Source organism: Paroedura picta, chromosome 10 (assembly GCF_049243985.1).
Source record: "Paroedura picta isolate Pp20150507F chromosome 10, Ppicta_v3.0, whole genome shotgun sequence".
Lineage (NCBI taxonomy): Eukaryota > Metazoa > Chordata > Lepidosauria > Squamata > Gekkonidae > Paroedura > Paroedura picta.
This window is the reverse complement of record NC_135378.1, coordinates 86,979,628-86,994,805: the sequence shown is the minus strand read 5'-3', so window position 1 is coordinate 86,994,805 and position 15,178 is coordinate 86,979,628. Positions and strand designations below refer to the sequence as shown.

General features: G+C 54.2%; 1 protein-coding gene across 2 annotated transcripts in view; it reads left to right on the top strand.

The window, feature by feature from the left end:
• Nucleotides 1-1,778: 1,778 nt before the first annotated feature.
• The window catches only part of PAIP2B (poly(A) binding protein interacting protein 2B), a 30,315-nt gene continuing 16,915 nt past the window's right edge, over nucleotides 1,779-15,178 (top strand). Inside the window, exon 1 of one of the 2 annotated variants that reach the window (XM_077301349.1) lies at nucleotides 1,779-1,944. The gene's annotated coding sequence lies outside the window, so the exon portion shown is untranslated. Of the gene's footprint in view, nucleotides 1,945-14,915; nucleotides 14,937-15,178 lie in introns of those variants that run through there. The other variant, XM_077301350.1, reaches the window with a different exon arrangement.

The window sequence follows — 15,178 nt, the reverse complement described above, 5'->3', positions numbered from 1 at the left end:
CAAACAGCCCTTACCCTTTTATTTAATCCGCTCCGCATTTGTGCTGCTAAAATGAAAAAATAAAATACATATATTTTAAAAGAAAGGATTGGTGCGAGGGGGTAGGAGCTCAGGAACTGTTACTGTGAGTCAGCAGCCCTAAATATTAATATGTATTGTATTTATAACTCGCCCTTTCTCTTTGGACTCGTAATAAAAACAGAGATGATGCTTGCTATGCAGGGATATGCTCTTCTGGCATTCCTCGGCCCTCCAACTCTTTTCCGACGCCCAGCCATGTAATAAACAAAAGGAGAGGAGCTGCCTAGTGCAAACCCACCCCCTGCATTTCCCACCCAGAGAAGCACCTCGTCCACAGACAGTTGCCAACTTCACGTAATGGACTCAACGTGTGTTGATTACCCCTGGACTAGATGACCCAGGAGGTCACTTCCAACTCTATTCTTCTATGATTCTGTTTCTACAAAACACCTGGAGATTTCACTGGGTGTGTGTGTGTGTGTGTGTGCACTGGGCCTCAGTGGGGTATAATGCGCAAATCATTTTCTACAGGGGGTTTTATTTATGTAGCCAGGGGAACCCAGTAAGTTCTGTCGCCATTTAGGAGTGCTGGACCTGGATACCTCTGCTGGAATTGTCAGGCATAGAATAGAAGCTGGCTGAGGGCCCTTGGGGTCCAGCCACACCCTTGCAGCTGGCCCTACCTCACAGGGTTGTTGTGCAGAGAGGCAAGTGAGGTCCTGACCGGGGAGGGATAGGTGGGGTATAAAATAAATCTCCAGCAGGTTGGAAACCCAAAGAAAGCAACAGCTTCTGTTGGCACGGAAACTCTTAAGGCCTCCAAAGACTGCTTGTTTGGGGAGCAAATTTAGCAGGTGTTGTTGGTCGATGCAGGAGAACGACATGTGCGCCCAGGGGCACCGGGAAGCCCAGCCCAATTCCTCTTAAAAACGAAATCAAATGGCAAAATGGAGTCTCTTCTCCAAAATTTTATTTTTAACAGTAGTCCTTGTTATACAGAGTATCAACAATTAATTGAAAGACGTATCAGCAACCAAAACGGCGTCCCAGGTATTGTGTACCCCGCTTTCTCCATCTTCATCAGCGGTTGCAAATCACAACTCTAAAGCAAGGCGGCGTTATATTACACTCATTGCACTCATTGCACGGGCTTCCATTGTACTTGTCAAAAGGCGCTCCTGTCTAATTAGCGAGCATCTTTTGGCAGGTACAATAGAAGAACGTGTAAAAAAAAAAAATTCCTGGGACCCCGAGAAGCAGCGGCGACATGACACGCGTCCTGCCTCCCGACGTCCATTCACACGTGACAGGTCTGGTGGGCGCGAGAGCGGCGCGCGCCGCCTGCAGAGGAAGGACAAAGGGAAGCCCCGCCGCGCGCCGCCGACGCACGCGCCCCGCGATTGGCCAAGGCGGCGATTTGAGCGACAGCGGCCTCGGTCGAATCAGGTGTCCGGGCGCCCCCGGTTGGCGGCGGCCGGCCACGACACGTCCCGTCCCACGTGAGCGACGCCTCGCCCGAGAGGCTTCCCGGGGGTGGGGCAGAAGGCTGCGGCGCCTCGGCCAATGGGCGCAGGCCCCGCCCCCCGCCGCTGGGGCGGAGGATCAAAGGACGTGGCGTCGGAGATGGATGAGGGCGCCGGCCCATAGGCCGGCGCGGGGGGCGGAGCGCGGCGAGGCGGAGCCAATGGCCGCGGGCGGGCGGGGAGGCGGGGCCGAGTGCGGCGGTCGGCCATTGAGGGCGCGGGCGAGTGACAGGCGGCGCGGCCAATGGCGCGCGGGCGGACGGGACCCCAGTGAGGGAGCCAGCGAGGGAGGCGGCTCGAAGGAGGCAAGGCGGGCGCGGCGGCGGCAGGAGGAGCGGCAGGCGGAGGAGGCGGCGGCGGCGGCCATCGCGCGGCGAGCGGCCCGGGGGGCCCGCGGAAGGTAAGCCCGGCAGGGACCGGAAGGCCCCTCCCCGCGCGGAGGCCGCGGCGGGGCCTGTCAGGGGGGGGGAGGAAGGGGGGGAGGCCCGGCTGAGGCCCCCTCGCCCCCCTCGCCCCCCCCGCTGCGCTGCTCCAACGGGCCCTTCGCCCCGCCCCCTTCCCCACAACAGCCCTGCGAGGGAGGCGAGGCTGGGAGGGGGCAGGCCCGAGGCACGTGGCAGGCGTCCAGGGCGGGGGGGGGGGAAGGGGTCTTTCTGCCAGGTATTCAAGGGCCCCGTTTTCCCGGCGTGCGTCCAGGGCTGGGCGGGGGTCGGCCGGGTCCCTTGTCCCCCCCGCCTGGTCTGTGGCTGAGTCTGGCCGCGGGGGTCCCGGTCTGCCCTCGTGCTTCTGCTCCTGGCAGGGCAGGCCTCGGAGGGGGGGGCGGGGAGCTGCGGCCTCGGGGTCTCTGTGTGGGAGGGAGTGAGTGGGGGGGGGGCTCTCGTGCTTGTGCAGCAGCCAGCTGGACCGAGAAGCCATTGTCTGCCGGGCCTGCTGCTTTGGGCCCGCCGTGGCTTGGCACCCTAGTTGAGGGGGCTGGGTGGAGAAGTTGGGTCAGGCCTCCTGGGGAGGGAGGGCCAGGGCTGCTGTGGTTTCTGGGCTGAGCACCCGCTGGCTTTCCCTCTGGCCAGGATGCTGTTCTCCCTGCAGACTGAAGCCTAGACCCAGGATTAGCCTCTGTCGGTCTTCAAGGTGCCCCTGGACTCAAAACTTTATTCTGTAATCTGAATCACAGTTGATTTGTCCAGTTCAGAATTCAGAGACCACGTGAAAGGGGCACTCCATAGACACAGCCTGAAATCCTTAGCAGCACTGGGAAATCCTATGGGAAAGGCTGGTTACTTAGTAGACAAGCCGGGAGTTATGAAGTTACCATATGCTGAATCAGATCAGTGGCCCTCTGACAAAGGTCTTTCCCATCCCCTCCTGCCTGGGCCTTTCAGCTGGAGATGCCGGGGATTGAACCTGGGACCTCCTGCATGTCGAGCAGAGGCTCTTCCACTGAGCCAGGGTCTCAGGCCAAGGTCTTCCCCATCCCCTCCTGCCTGGTCCTTTTAAGTGGAGATGCCGGGGATTGAACCTGGGACCTTCATTGCGCAAGCAGAGGCTCTGCCACTGAGCCAAGGGCCCTTCTGAATGATACTTTCTCTTGAGTACATCATGGGCATCATTGTCTACTCAGACTGGCAGCAGCTCTTCAGGGTCTCAGGCAGAGAAAGGTCTCTCCCATCCTCTCCTGCCTGGTCCTTTCAACTGGAGATGCTGCTGAGGATCGAACCTGGGACCTTCTGCCTGCCAAGCAGAAGCGCTACTCATGAGCCCCCGCCAGTCCTCTCTCAGCCGTGCCTCTGTGGCTCTTCCGTTTCTCTGGAGGAGGAGCAGCTTAACCTCTGTGCTTGGGCAGCTGCTTGGATGCAGGAGCTTCTCCTGGGAGGGGAGCCCCGCAACCGGTTAGGAGTGCTGTAAGAGCTTGTGCCTCTTGGCACTCGCCAAGCCAGAAAAACTTGTGCTCGCTTTGGTGTGTGCTGAAAGGGCCCCTGAGCTAAGCCGGTGTGTTGGGCAAGTCTGGTGGGGCAGGACAGGCCTGCGTGGGAGCGCTGGAAGGGAGGTGTGGGAAAGGCTTCCGCGGTGTGGGCTTTGTCAATGTCCTTTATGCCAGGGGTGGCCAAACTGGCTCTCCAGATAGCCATGCACTACAATTCCCATCAGCCCCTGTCAGTCGCATCCCACCTGGAGAGCCGCAGTTTGGCCACCCCTGCTTCATCCTGTAGTTGGGAGTAAATGGGGCATCCAATCCAGGGGTGCCTCCGTATCTTTTACTTTCCCCATTTGGATTGTGTAATGCAGCGTGTTTTTGGCAAGGGACTTTGTATTCTGTCTACATGTGATATTTTCCTTGGATCAGGGACGTTAGGATTGGAATTCGGTAATGCGTGTTTTTTCAAAAGGTTCTGAGTTGAGGGCCTTTTCCTCTGACTGCCAGCCACTTCCGGAATAACCTCCTTTTTTTTGCACCCATGCAATAAGCCCCAAGTGGCTTTCATTGTTGGTGTAGTGGTTAGGAGTGCTCTGATCTGGCGAGACGGGGTTGATTCCCCACTCCTCCCCCACATGTAACCAGCTGGATGTCGTTGGGCTCGACACAGCACTGAGAAAGGTGTTCTGACCGAGCAGGAATATCAGGGCTCTCTCAGCCTCACCCACCTCTGTTGTGGGGAGAGGAAAGGGAAGGTGATTGTAAGCCCCTTTGAGACTCCTTTGGGTAGAGAAAAGCAGGATATAAGAGCCAACTCTTCTTCTTCAGTATTGTTGAGAAACCCCTGAAACCTTCCTCAGGCTTTGAGAAACCCCAGAAGTGGCCCGATGGTGCCGAATATGGTTGGGAGGCAGAGCTCCCCTTCCTAACTTCACCAGGGCCATCACTGGCTATTGGGGGGTCAACGTGACCATACATGGACATATCACCCGATAAATATTTAACCATAGAAATCCCAGGGATTCACGGAACCCTGGCTGAGAAAGCGTGATGTCAGCACTATAGTAATAATAACACACCTGTACACACAGATCCTCCACAGAACATGGAGCAGGACTCCAGCTTTCTTGATCCTTTGGAATTCTGATGCAGGGAGGTGGGCTCCACCACAGCAAGGCCGCTATAGGAGACAGAAGGAGGCTCGCACAAACACACACAGAGCCCAAGTGCAGGGGAGAAGTGGCAGAGTGATCAGATATACTGGGGAAGAGGAGTGAGAAAGAATGCAGCAAACGTCGTGGAGGCAGCTGCCCCTGAAACAGCGTTATTTTAATATATGCCTAGCTGGCCAGACCTTCAGGGCCCAATCCAAAGCATGGGCGAGCAAAAGGCACGTGGAAAGGTGTTAGCGGGCACCCTCACACCCAAGGGAAGCACGTTTGGGACCTGTGCTCTGTGGGCCCAGTCTGGCGGGAGACGCTGCTGCTCCGGCTCTGGTTGAAGAGGAGTTGCATAAGCCTACGGTTGGAAAGCTTCCCCCTGGATCAGCTAGGAGAAAATTGTGGCATTTCGATCTGCTAAGGACCGAACTGTGTTTTTCACCGTTCAGCAAAAATATGTGCAACATTTGGTCACCTTCTATATTTCCATCTATTGTTAGCTTCACTTTTCTTGCTGAGCGTCCAGGCGGACTGCAAAATTGGAAAAGCAGCCCCGGCCAGTGCAGCAGGACTCAGATGGTGGAACTGGAAAGCAGCACAAAGAAACAGAACAAACGGCCTAAGGCATGGCCGACTAAAAGGAGGTTGAGAAGTTGGAAAGCCTCGCAGTAGGAAAGGCAGGAGGAGGCACCATGTACAGCGGACTCCGCTGCTCTCCTTTATGGCAGCGTTTCCCAGCCTTTTCCATATGGTGGCCCACAAGTCCACGTTAACTTGGTGTGATGACCCATCCAGGGCTGGCCCAAGATTTCTGGGCACCCTAGGCCAGCAGTGACCTTGACCCCCTTCTAGGTCACCACTCGTACAGCTCTCTACAGTGGCTACCCAAATGTTTTTTGAGAGACCAGCAGACATCGCACAGAAGGGTGCAACTGGCCCCAACATGTGGTGTTCTGGCTTGCCCAGCCTTTCCACATGGAGCCTACATTCCAGCCTCTGAACACCCCTCCTTCTCCGTTACGCTCTCTAATCCCCTGAAGACTTATTTATTATATTTATATACCGCCCTCCCCAGAGGCTCAGGGCAGTTTACATGGAACATATGAATAGTACATGGAACAAGGAACATATGCACAGCAACATGAATAACCTTACAATAATATGGATGATAGTTGTAGCAATATAAACAGTGTAAACAATGCAACAGTGCAAACAGGTCCAGAGTGCTCTGGTGGAGTTCTGGGAGGGAGGGGAGCAGGGGCCCATCAGATGATTTTAAATGGCTTTAATATTAGGAACATTTGTATGTGGTTTTAGTGATGTTAGCAACCCCAAGACCATAGTTGGAGACCATTGTGACCTAAGAATTGTATAAATAAATAAAATTAAAATATAAAAGGGCCCTCCTAGGTGTTTTGCACATTCTGTAAAATGAAAGCCACGTGGGGTATGATGCTGATGCGGATGTGATGCTGCCATAGCCAGCCAGAAGCACCACGCTGTGTACATATTGTTGGGACTTGGTTCTAAGAATGGGTTCTCTGGACCATAATCTAGGGCTGTGATTCTGGGGTGCTTGCCTCCTTGCTTCCTTGGGGTCAGTCCCGCTGAGCTCAGGTGGGCTTCAGCCTGTGCACGGGGTCCGGATGATGTCAAATTCGCTGGTGGAGTGGCCCAAGAGGTGTCTTGCAGGCCTTTGGGGTGACACAGTCTGAGGACTTACAACATGCAGGTGGTAGGACAAGGAGGCAGTGGGCAGAAGGAACGGATTGGAGGGAATTCTGTGGAGGCCCCTGTGTTTGTGGCCAGGCTCTCTTGAACCTCTGAGTAGGAGATTTGAAGAAGAAGAAGATGGCAGGAGAGCCCGCGTGCCGGATGGCACTGAGAGGGGCAAAGGGACAGGTGGCTTGTGCCGGGAAAACGGGTTGAAGATGGCGAATGGAGTGTTGCCCTAGTTTGCCCGAGAGCCCAGGAAAGCGGCCCAGGAGACGGGCTGCCGAGTCTGCTGTGGTCGCTTGCAGCTGCTCTCGTTTCCTTAGGGCTCCCAGGGTTGGCACTGCCACCTGAGCCATCTGCCCCTGTGATTTTTTTTTGGGCTTTGGCTTTTGGTATTTCTGCTTTGCAGCGGCCTCTGGCTGCACACCGCCTGGCCTGGCCTGTGCTGTCTGGATGTCGGCGTTTTCTCTCGCAGCTGACAAAGGCGGAATCGGAGCAGGCCGTGCAGTTGACTCACTGTGGTGGAAGCCGGCCTGTCTCGGGGCTTTGGGCCAAGCGCTGCTCTCCATGGCGCATTCGGCGTCTGCACAAGAACCGCCTGAGTCTCTTGGCCCTGGGGGCTCCTTCTGCCACCCCTGGAGTCTGTACTGCTTCAAGTTGTGTCAGAGCATTTGGTTCAGCCAGAACGCCTCCCCCCCCCCCAGTCTTGCCCCCTCTCCCAAGGAGGCTGGCGAGGTCACTGTCCTTTCTTGATTGGCATTGCCCAAATGTCCGTCTGCCAGGCAGAGCATTGCCGCTTTTGTGGAGACTTGGCTTTGTGCTCCTGGCCAGGCAGCTGCTTGGGGCGCTGAGTTTCTTGGACAATGAGGCTCTTTCCGGGCACATGCTGGCCTTGACCCTTTTCCTGGCTCTCTTACTTGATCCCGCACCCTTAAAGTTGGGTCGGTCCCATAAGAGAGGAGAATTCTCTCTCCGGGCCCTGCTGACTCGTATCCCCTCAGGCCCCCTGGCTCACAAAATAAGGTGTGTCCTGAATCAATGAGACAGGACAGCCCCCTCACAGCAGACTCCCTGGGGCCTGACCCACATCTCTGGGGCTCTAGGTCTCCCTTACTGTGCAAGCAGATGCAGCAAGCCCCTTGCCAGCTAGCTCTCACCTAGCTCTGTACTTGGCTTGCTGTTTTTGACAAGGATTTTGTCTCCAGAGCTAGATCGAACGCCCACCTCTTTGGTGAAGCCTTAGCCCCGGCATTCCCCTAAATGGAAATCGGACCTGAGGGTCAGTTCTGCACTCGCATCTCTCCCTCTTTGCACCTGTCCTGCCGAGGTAGTGGCAAGGGCCTGCCTTTTACATTGTGCAGCCTTGCCGGGCCCTGCGTTTGATCCTTTCGCGTTCCTTTCTGCGTGAATCACAGTCTGAAACCAAGAACGGATATGGAACACGCATGGAGCAAGGAAAGCAGGAAACAGTGTGGCAACGGCAGAATAACGCATGCCGCCAGCAGACAGTCCGTGGCCTGTGCAGCCGTATATGTTGATGTTACTCCGTGAGTCATGGTGGAGTCCTGTCCTGGGCCCTAACAGCAGTGTGAGGAGTTGAAGGACTGGTGCGTGTGCAGTCAGCTCCGTGGTTTCGGTTGGCCTCTGTGCTCCGTTGACATGGGACCTCTGCCCATGTTGCCTTGGGCATGCGACGTTGGAGGCGTGTGCTGGGAGGGCAGAGGGCAGGGGGTGAGCCCTCCGTCCTGCCGCCCGGGCGCCTCGTGGTTGAGCCTGTTCTCTTGCTTTAACTGTTCTGGGCCTTCATTCCCCGCCGCCTTGTCAGGTTTCACAGCAAAACATGCAGCGACATGGCTGGATATTGTTACAGGAACATCCCTGCTAGCAGCTGCGTCTCCTTTGGCTGAACTCTGCGGACTCTCTCCCAGGCTGAGGAAAGCGGTGCAGGCAGACGGAGCGTTCCAGACGCCCAGGGTGTTTCTCTGAACGTTGGGGACAACCCTGGAGCAGGGCAGGACCCCCTCCCCCTCCCCTGTCTTCGTCAGCAGAGAGCTTGAGCTGCATGAGGGGCCCTGGGCTTAGCTTTCCACTTACCTTTCCTTGTGGAGCTCTGGGTTTCAGGAAGGCGCAAGGAGATGTGATGCCGGCTACGAAACGCCACCTGGCCTGAACCAGAGCCAGGGCCCTTTTGGTCTTGGCCCCTGCCAAGGGAGGTCGGGGCCCTGCCGCAGCTTGCCGAGTTCCGCAGGGCCTGGAAGACGGGGCTCTTCTGCCGGGCCTTGGTTGAGGCCAGCCAGGCTAACAGAATAACACCGGGATCCTACCTGTCCCTCCCAATGTTTTATCCAAACATTTGTACACCGCCTTGAGACAGCAAAGTCCAAGAGGGGCACCATAAAACCCGCTAAATTAAAAATAAATAAATACGGCCCACTTGTATTTGTCCATAAGTGAAGTTCCCAGTTTGTAGTTTCTCCTCCTCTCATGCCTTAAGATGTGATGTGAGGGTTACAATCTCCAGTTGTGGTTTATTTGTTTACCATTTAGCCGGTGTGTGTCATGTAGCCAGGAGGTTCTGGAGACTGTTGGTGGGGGGGGATCACTTGGGCATGGAATTGGGGTCCCTGTGGGTGGGCAGGCAGTTGTGAGTTCTAGCATTCTGCAGGGAGTTGGACTAGATGACCCTGGAGGTCCCTTCCAACTCTAGGATTCTATGAGATCCTGCTGGGCAGCCAGGCAAGAGACATTCGGAGATGGTTTGTCATTGCCTGGCCCCGTGTCACAACCCTGGCTGTGCCCATCGCCATTTGTACAGAATTCAAGCCCTCCCTCTGCCCACCTGCCCCATCTTGCAGTGCCGTCAATCAGATAATGATGGAGCCTCTGCTAACTAGTAGTGCTTTGGTGAGCTATCCTAAGTGTCGCTCAGGCTACAAACATCTGCCTGTCTACATAGAAAGAGGGCTAAATTTGTCTTTTCTAAAGTGATGAAGAGAGGCTTCTTTTACGTTCGTGTGCAACTATCTCTGGTAATTAAAAAGTTTATAGATAACATTTTTAAGGAGGTTGTCTTGTACTCGGGGGCAACTTTTCAAGTATGGATGCTGCTGTTATTCAGAACTGAGCCTGCAAACTACCTGGCCAGCAACCTGCCTGCAGCCCTCTGGGAACTGCTTTCTGATTCGACTCCATGTTGTCTTAGAATTGTAGAATCCCAGAATTGGAAGGTCCCATAGAGGCCATCTAGTCCAACCCCCTATCAAATGCAGGATCAGCCTACAGCATGCAGGATATGTATCTGTCCAGCTGCTGCTTGAAGATCATTTACCACCTCTTTAGGCAGCTCATCTCACAGTTGAAATAGAACCGTAGAATCTTAGAGTGGAAAGGTGCCACAGAGGCCATCTAGTCCCACCCCCTGCTCAATACAGGATCAGCCCAAAGCATCCAGGAATAGTCTCTGCCCAACTGCTGCTTGAAGACCACCAGTGAAGAGGAGCTCACCATCTCCTTAGGCAGCCTATTCCACGGCTGAACAACTCTGACGGTGAATTCTCTCCCTGACATGTAGCTAGCACTGCTGTACACGTAGTTTAAAGCCATTATGGTGAGCCCTGTCCTCTGCTGCCAACAGGAGCCGCTCCCTGCCCTCCCCCAAAGGAGAACCTTTCAGGTACTTAAAGACAGCCCTCCTGTCCCCTCTCAACCTCCTCTTCTCCAGGCTGAACATTCCCGGGTCCCTCAGCCTTTCCTCAGAGGGCTTGGTCCCCGGGCCTCAGACTTGTAAGAGCCACTTAGCTGAATGCTGAGACCAAAACCAAAATCTCTCAAGGAAATTTGGCAGGGAAAGTGTAGAAGACTGGAGTCTCGGACGGGTGAGTGTTAACTTTCCTGTGGGCGGGGACTCAGCATGGATTTGCCTGCGAGGCTGCTTCAGTATCATCTTGCTTGCGCATGTAGGGGCATGCACGGGACCTGCCTTTATGGGATGACATCGCAGTGCCCTGCAGAATGTGGCAGTGAGAGGGAATGGTCGGTGGGGCCTGCTCTTCCTGAGGGCGCGTCTGTTCCCAGGAGCAGGGCCCGGAGTGCTGTTCGAGCCAGCCCGGTTTAAGCAGCGTCTTCTTGGAGAGCAGCCCTTTGGCGTGGGGAATGCCCTGTGCACAGATGGGGTTCTGAGAGGTCAGGCTTTAGATCCCCCGCTGCCAGGGACTCCCCTTGCTCAGCCTTGGCTCCCTGTTGGCTAATTGGGGAGAGTTGTTAATCTGTTGACAGACTTAAAGCAAACAAACGGAGCGGCTAATAGCAACATGGAATTGGGCAGCCTGCCCAAACCGGTGTCCAACAGGCCCCTGGAGCCCCGCGCGGGAGAGGGCTTCAGCCCTGAGACAGGGAGGCGCGTGCTGCAGTTCTGGAGACGGAGTTTCCGCCATGCAGCCAGCAGGAGAGATTTGCATTCCGGGAGGAGCTTTGGGGGAAGGACGGCATAGAAACGTGATTAAAAACTGAAATAAATAAATACGGAAAGCGTGGGGGTGCAGCCTGCGGAAGCCTCCCTCGTGGGCCCTGGCTTGGCTGTGTGCCACGTGGAGATCCCCTCGCAGCCTTTCGCTGCTCCTTGGCAGCTTGGGCCGGGGGAACGTGACCTGCGGCTCCACACCAAGGTTAGGCCGGCACAGAGGCCACGCTGCTGAATATGGACTGCTCAGGTTCTTGCCTCGTGGAATCATGGATCATGGATCATGGACAGCAGCTGCTCTTTGGCGTGGGCAGCGTTGGACTGGTGGGACCAGAGGTTTGTGTCGCTATAGGACAGGGTCCTAGAAGGAGAAACAGAGCTGGGTTTTATACCCTGTTTTTAACTGCCCGCAGGAGTCTCAGAGCAGCTTACAATCCCTTTCCCTTCCTTTCCCCACAATGGATGCTGGTGTGTTAAGAGGGGCTGAGAGAACTTGTGACAGAACTGCCCTGTGAAAGCAGCACTATCAGGACTGTGACTGGCTCAAGGTCCCCCAGCTGGCTGCACGTGGAGGAGGGGGGGAATCAAACCAGTTTAGAAGCCGCCACTCTTAACCACTATACTGTGCCCTCAGGAAAAGCCTACTTACCTACCAACTGGGAAGGATAGAGATGGCTTTCTTTGTGGAGTTTGACCTGATTTCTTAGGATTCGTCAGCCGGCCCGTGGTTTCCAGTCATTCCTCCAGCATCGTAATGATTTAGGGCTATCAAAAGCCTTTGCATGCATTTGCTTAGTAATCCCTGCATCGACTCAGTAAGAGAGGCCTGTCTTGTTGCTCCCCCCGCCCTGCAGCGCAAGAGGGCAGCTCTCTGTTTGCCGCTTGGAGATATTAATCTGCTCCACGGTGTGGTTGTCAGGAGCTCACCCGGGAGAGCTCTCCAGCCCTGCCAACAGATTGCTGTTTGTCCCTCGATCTGCCAGGGACTGGTTGTGGGACCTTTGGCGTGCCAAGTGCTTCCTCCATCGCCCAACTGGGGCTCTTTCCCCATTATCATTCCACGGGTATCTTCGTGGTGCAGAAGCCTAATAGGACATCTGTTCCCCTCCTGTAGCCCTTTGGATCCGGGATGTGTGTGCTTCTTCTCTTCCCCCTCCCGAAGCCATTTCTCCTGCCGAGCTCGGTCTCCCTCCTCCGGACTGCCTTGCTCTTCCCGGCTCCTTGTCGTTCTTGCAGCTCTCTCCAGCGTTGTTCTCCACTCCCTGACTTCATGTGGGTGCTCAGACTCTGAGCCACTCTTGGAGCAGAGCTGGGGAGGGAACGGGCCCCGTCTGCTGTTGGGCCCCAAAGCTCTTCTCTGGGTTGATGGGCATGTTGGGTGCTGACGTGTTTTCCACTGTGGTGCAGTGGCCACTTCTAATCTGGCACGTGAGGCTGGATTCCCCACTCCTCCTCCATATGCAGCTGGCAGACACAGTTCTCTCAGAGCTCTCTCAGCCCCATCTACCTCACAGGCTGCCTGTTGTGGGGAGAGGAAGGGAAGGTGATTGGAAGCCACTTTGAGACTCCTTCAGGTTGAGAAAAGTGGCATATAAGAATTAACTCTTCTTCTCTCTCAGCCTCACCTCCCTCCCAGGGTGTCTGTTGTGGGGAGAGGAAGGGAAGGTGATTGGAAGCCACCTTGAGACTCCTTTGGGCAGTGAAAAGTGAGGTATAAAAACCAACTCTCTCCCTTCAGTGATGGCTTTCATGGAGCACATCCAAGGCCCCTCCATCCCAGGCCAGGGTGTCACTAGGAGGAGGGACCAGGGGATGAGAGTGGTCCTTCCCTCAGCAGTGGGGAAGAAGGAGCCCCTTCACCCCCCTCGCCCTTCTCAAGCAGGTGAAAGCTCAGAAAATCCCCCCTCCTGGGCCCGGTGTTCTGGGGGGAAGAGGTTATGGCATTTGGGAGCTCTCGGTTTAGGAAGGAGAACTGGGGGACACTTACAGAGTCTTGTAAAATGGTGCTTGGGGCCAGAAACAGTAGGTGTCCCATATATAACAGCTGATCCTCTGAAGCGTCCTTTGCTTACGAGGCATTATTCATCTGGGGAGAGTGTAGACGTTGTGTTGGGAAGGGTGTCCATCTGTTGACAGCAGCATTGCTCAGTTCAGGAAGTCTTCAGACAACCTTGAGTCAACAGCACCAGCACTGTGAGCGGGGGACACCTCGGTTTGCAATACTGCCACGGTTTAATCTAAGCCAGGGGTAGTCAAACTGTGGCCCTCCAGATGTCCAGGGACTACAATTCCCATGAGCCCCTGCCAACGTTCGCCACAGTTTGACTACCCCTGAAGCTGTGTTTGAACCACGGCCGTTCCCATCTCTCGTTTAGAACCAAAACAGCCAGAACATAACCCACATCATAGCAATAGAACCAAGTTTGAGTCCAGTGGCATCTTGAAAACCAACTAAGTTTAAAACTTACAAGCTTTTGAATTAAAACTTTGTTGGTCTCCAAGGTGCCACGGGATTCAAACACTGTTCTGCAATCCAAGGAATGGTCGTTTTGATCATCTGAGCAAGTCTGGCAGGTCCCACCCTGCAAATGGACGAAATCCACAACCGCCCACGCTCAGGCCTTCGACATCATGGCCTCCGCCTCGTGGAACGGCTGCAGCGGCCTGGCAGGCTCCCTCTCTCCTGGCTTTCTGCAAACTATGCCAAACTGAATTATTCAAGAGGACTTTTCTTTGTAGGCAATAGGCTTGCACTGTGCTGAATGATTCACAAAGCTCCCTGAAATAATTATTAGGGACAGTGACCCATACTACCGTGTACAGCTTTTTGAAACCGGGATCCTGCTGTGGAGTCTTGCATCATTTAATGTGTCATGTTTGGTACAGGTCTGTTTTCAGACTAAGGGTTGGTTCTCTGATCCTGTTGCACTTGTTTCATGTCCTGCCTCTCAGTTGCATTGACTCTGCGTATTCTGGTTTGAACCAAAGTGAGACAGGTGCACTATAAACTGAAAAAATGAACCCTAGACACCACAGGAGCTTCTGAGCTCCCTAGAGGCAGGTAAATGCCCTCATCTTCAAGAAGGGGGGAAAGGAGGATCCAGGTAAATACTGACCCATCAGCTTGACTCTATTGCTAGCAAAATTTTATAACAAATCATCAAGCAGTCGGTCCTTAAGCAGCTAGAGCAGATGGCTGTAATTATTAAGAGCATGGCTTTCTCGAGGACAAGTCATGTCAGACTAACCTTATCTCTTTTTTTTTTTGAGATAGTTACTACCTTACTAGATGAGGGGAATGCGGTGGACGTAGTTTACCTTGATTTCAGTAAGGCTTTTGATAAGGTTCCAAATGATATTCATACAAGATGGTAAAATGCAGTATGGATCCTCTTACTATTAGGCAGATTGAGAACTTGTTGACAGACCAGCACCCAAAGGGTGCTCGTAAATGGTTCATCCTCTTCTTAGAGGGGAGTGACAAGTGGAGTGCCTCGGGGGTCTATCCTGGGCCCAGTGATGTTCAACATATTTATAAATGATTTGGATGAAGGAATAGAGGGTGTAGTTATTAAATGTGCAGATGACACTAAACTAGGAGGGGGAGCAAATGCACCAAAAGACAGAATCTGAATACAGGATGATCTTGACAGGCTAGAAAACTGGGCTAAAATGAATTTCAGTATTGATAAATGTAAATTTTTTCATTTAGGTAGGAAAAATCATATGCATCACTCTAGGATGAGCCAGACTTGTCTTGGCATTATATGTGTGAAAAGGATCTGGGGGATATATGTGTAAAGGATTCACGGGCTGCAGCCCCTCCGTCAGAGCATCTGGCTGCCTGGGGGGTGGGAATAGTCTGGTGCTACCTTCTGACATCCCGTGGAACTGCTGGTGACAGTGGGATGTGGCTTGAGGCTGGTCTTTGGTGACCTGCAGACGTCCAGGTTCTTCTGTACAGCTTTAAGAGCCAGGGATTGCAAGGTTCTTACTCCTGACAGTTGAGAATCTCAGGATGCAAAATTCTGTGCCTCGTCCTTCCTTGAGTTGCCTCCAGCCTCACTGGAGCCTCATTCTCAGGGCTCCAGCCATAAGAAACGTGATGGAGGCTGGCTTGTAAACATCCTGGTTGCCTGTGGCAGGTAAGAATCCAGGTGAGAAGGAGAAGATGCTTTGCAGAAGTCATTTTGGTTTTCCTCCAGCCACCTGGCAGCCAGCCAGCCAGCCGGTAGTGTAGCTATGTCTAGGAGGAGGTGTTGTCACTGGTAAACCTATTTGTAAAGGGGTAACCTCAGTGGAATTATTTGGGAAGCTGGGGGAGGGGAGTGTCCAATGTGCATGGGTGTTGATGGCCCAAACTGTGGTTCTAGCAGAGCGGCTTCCA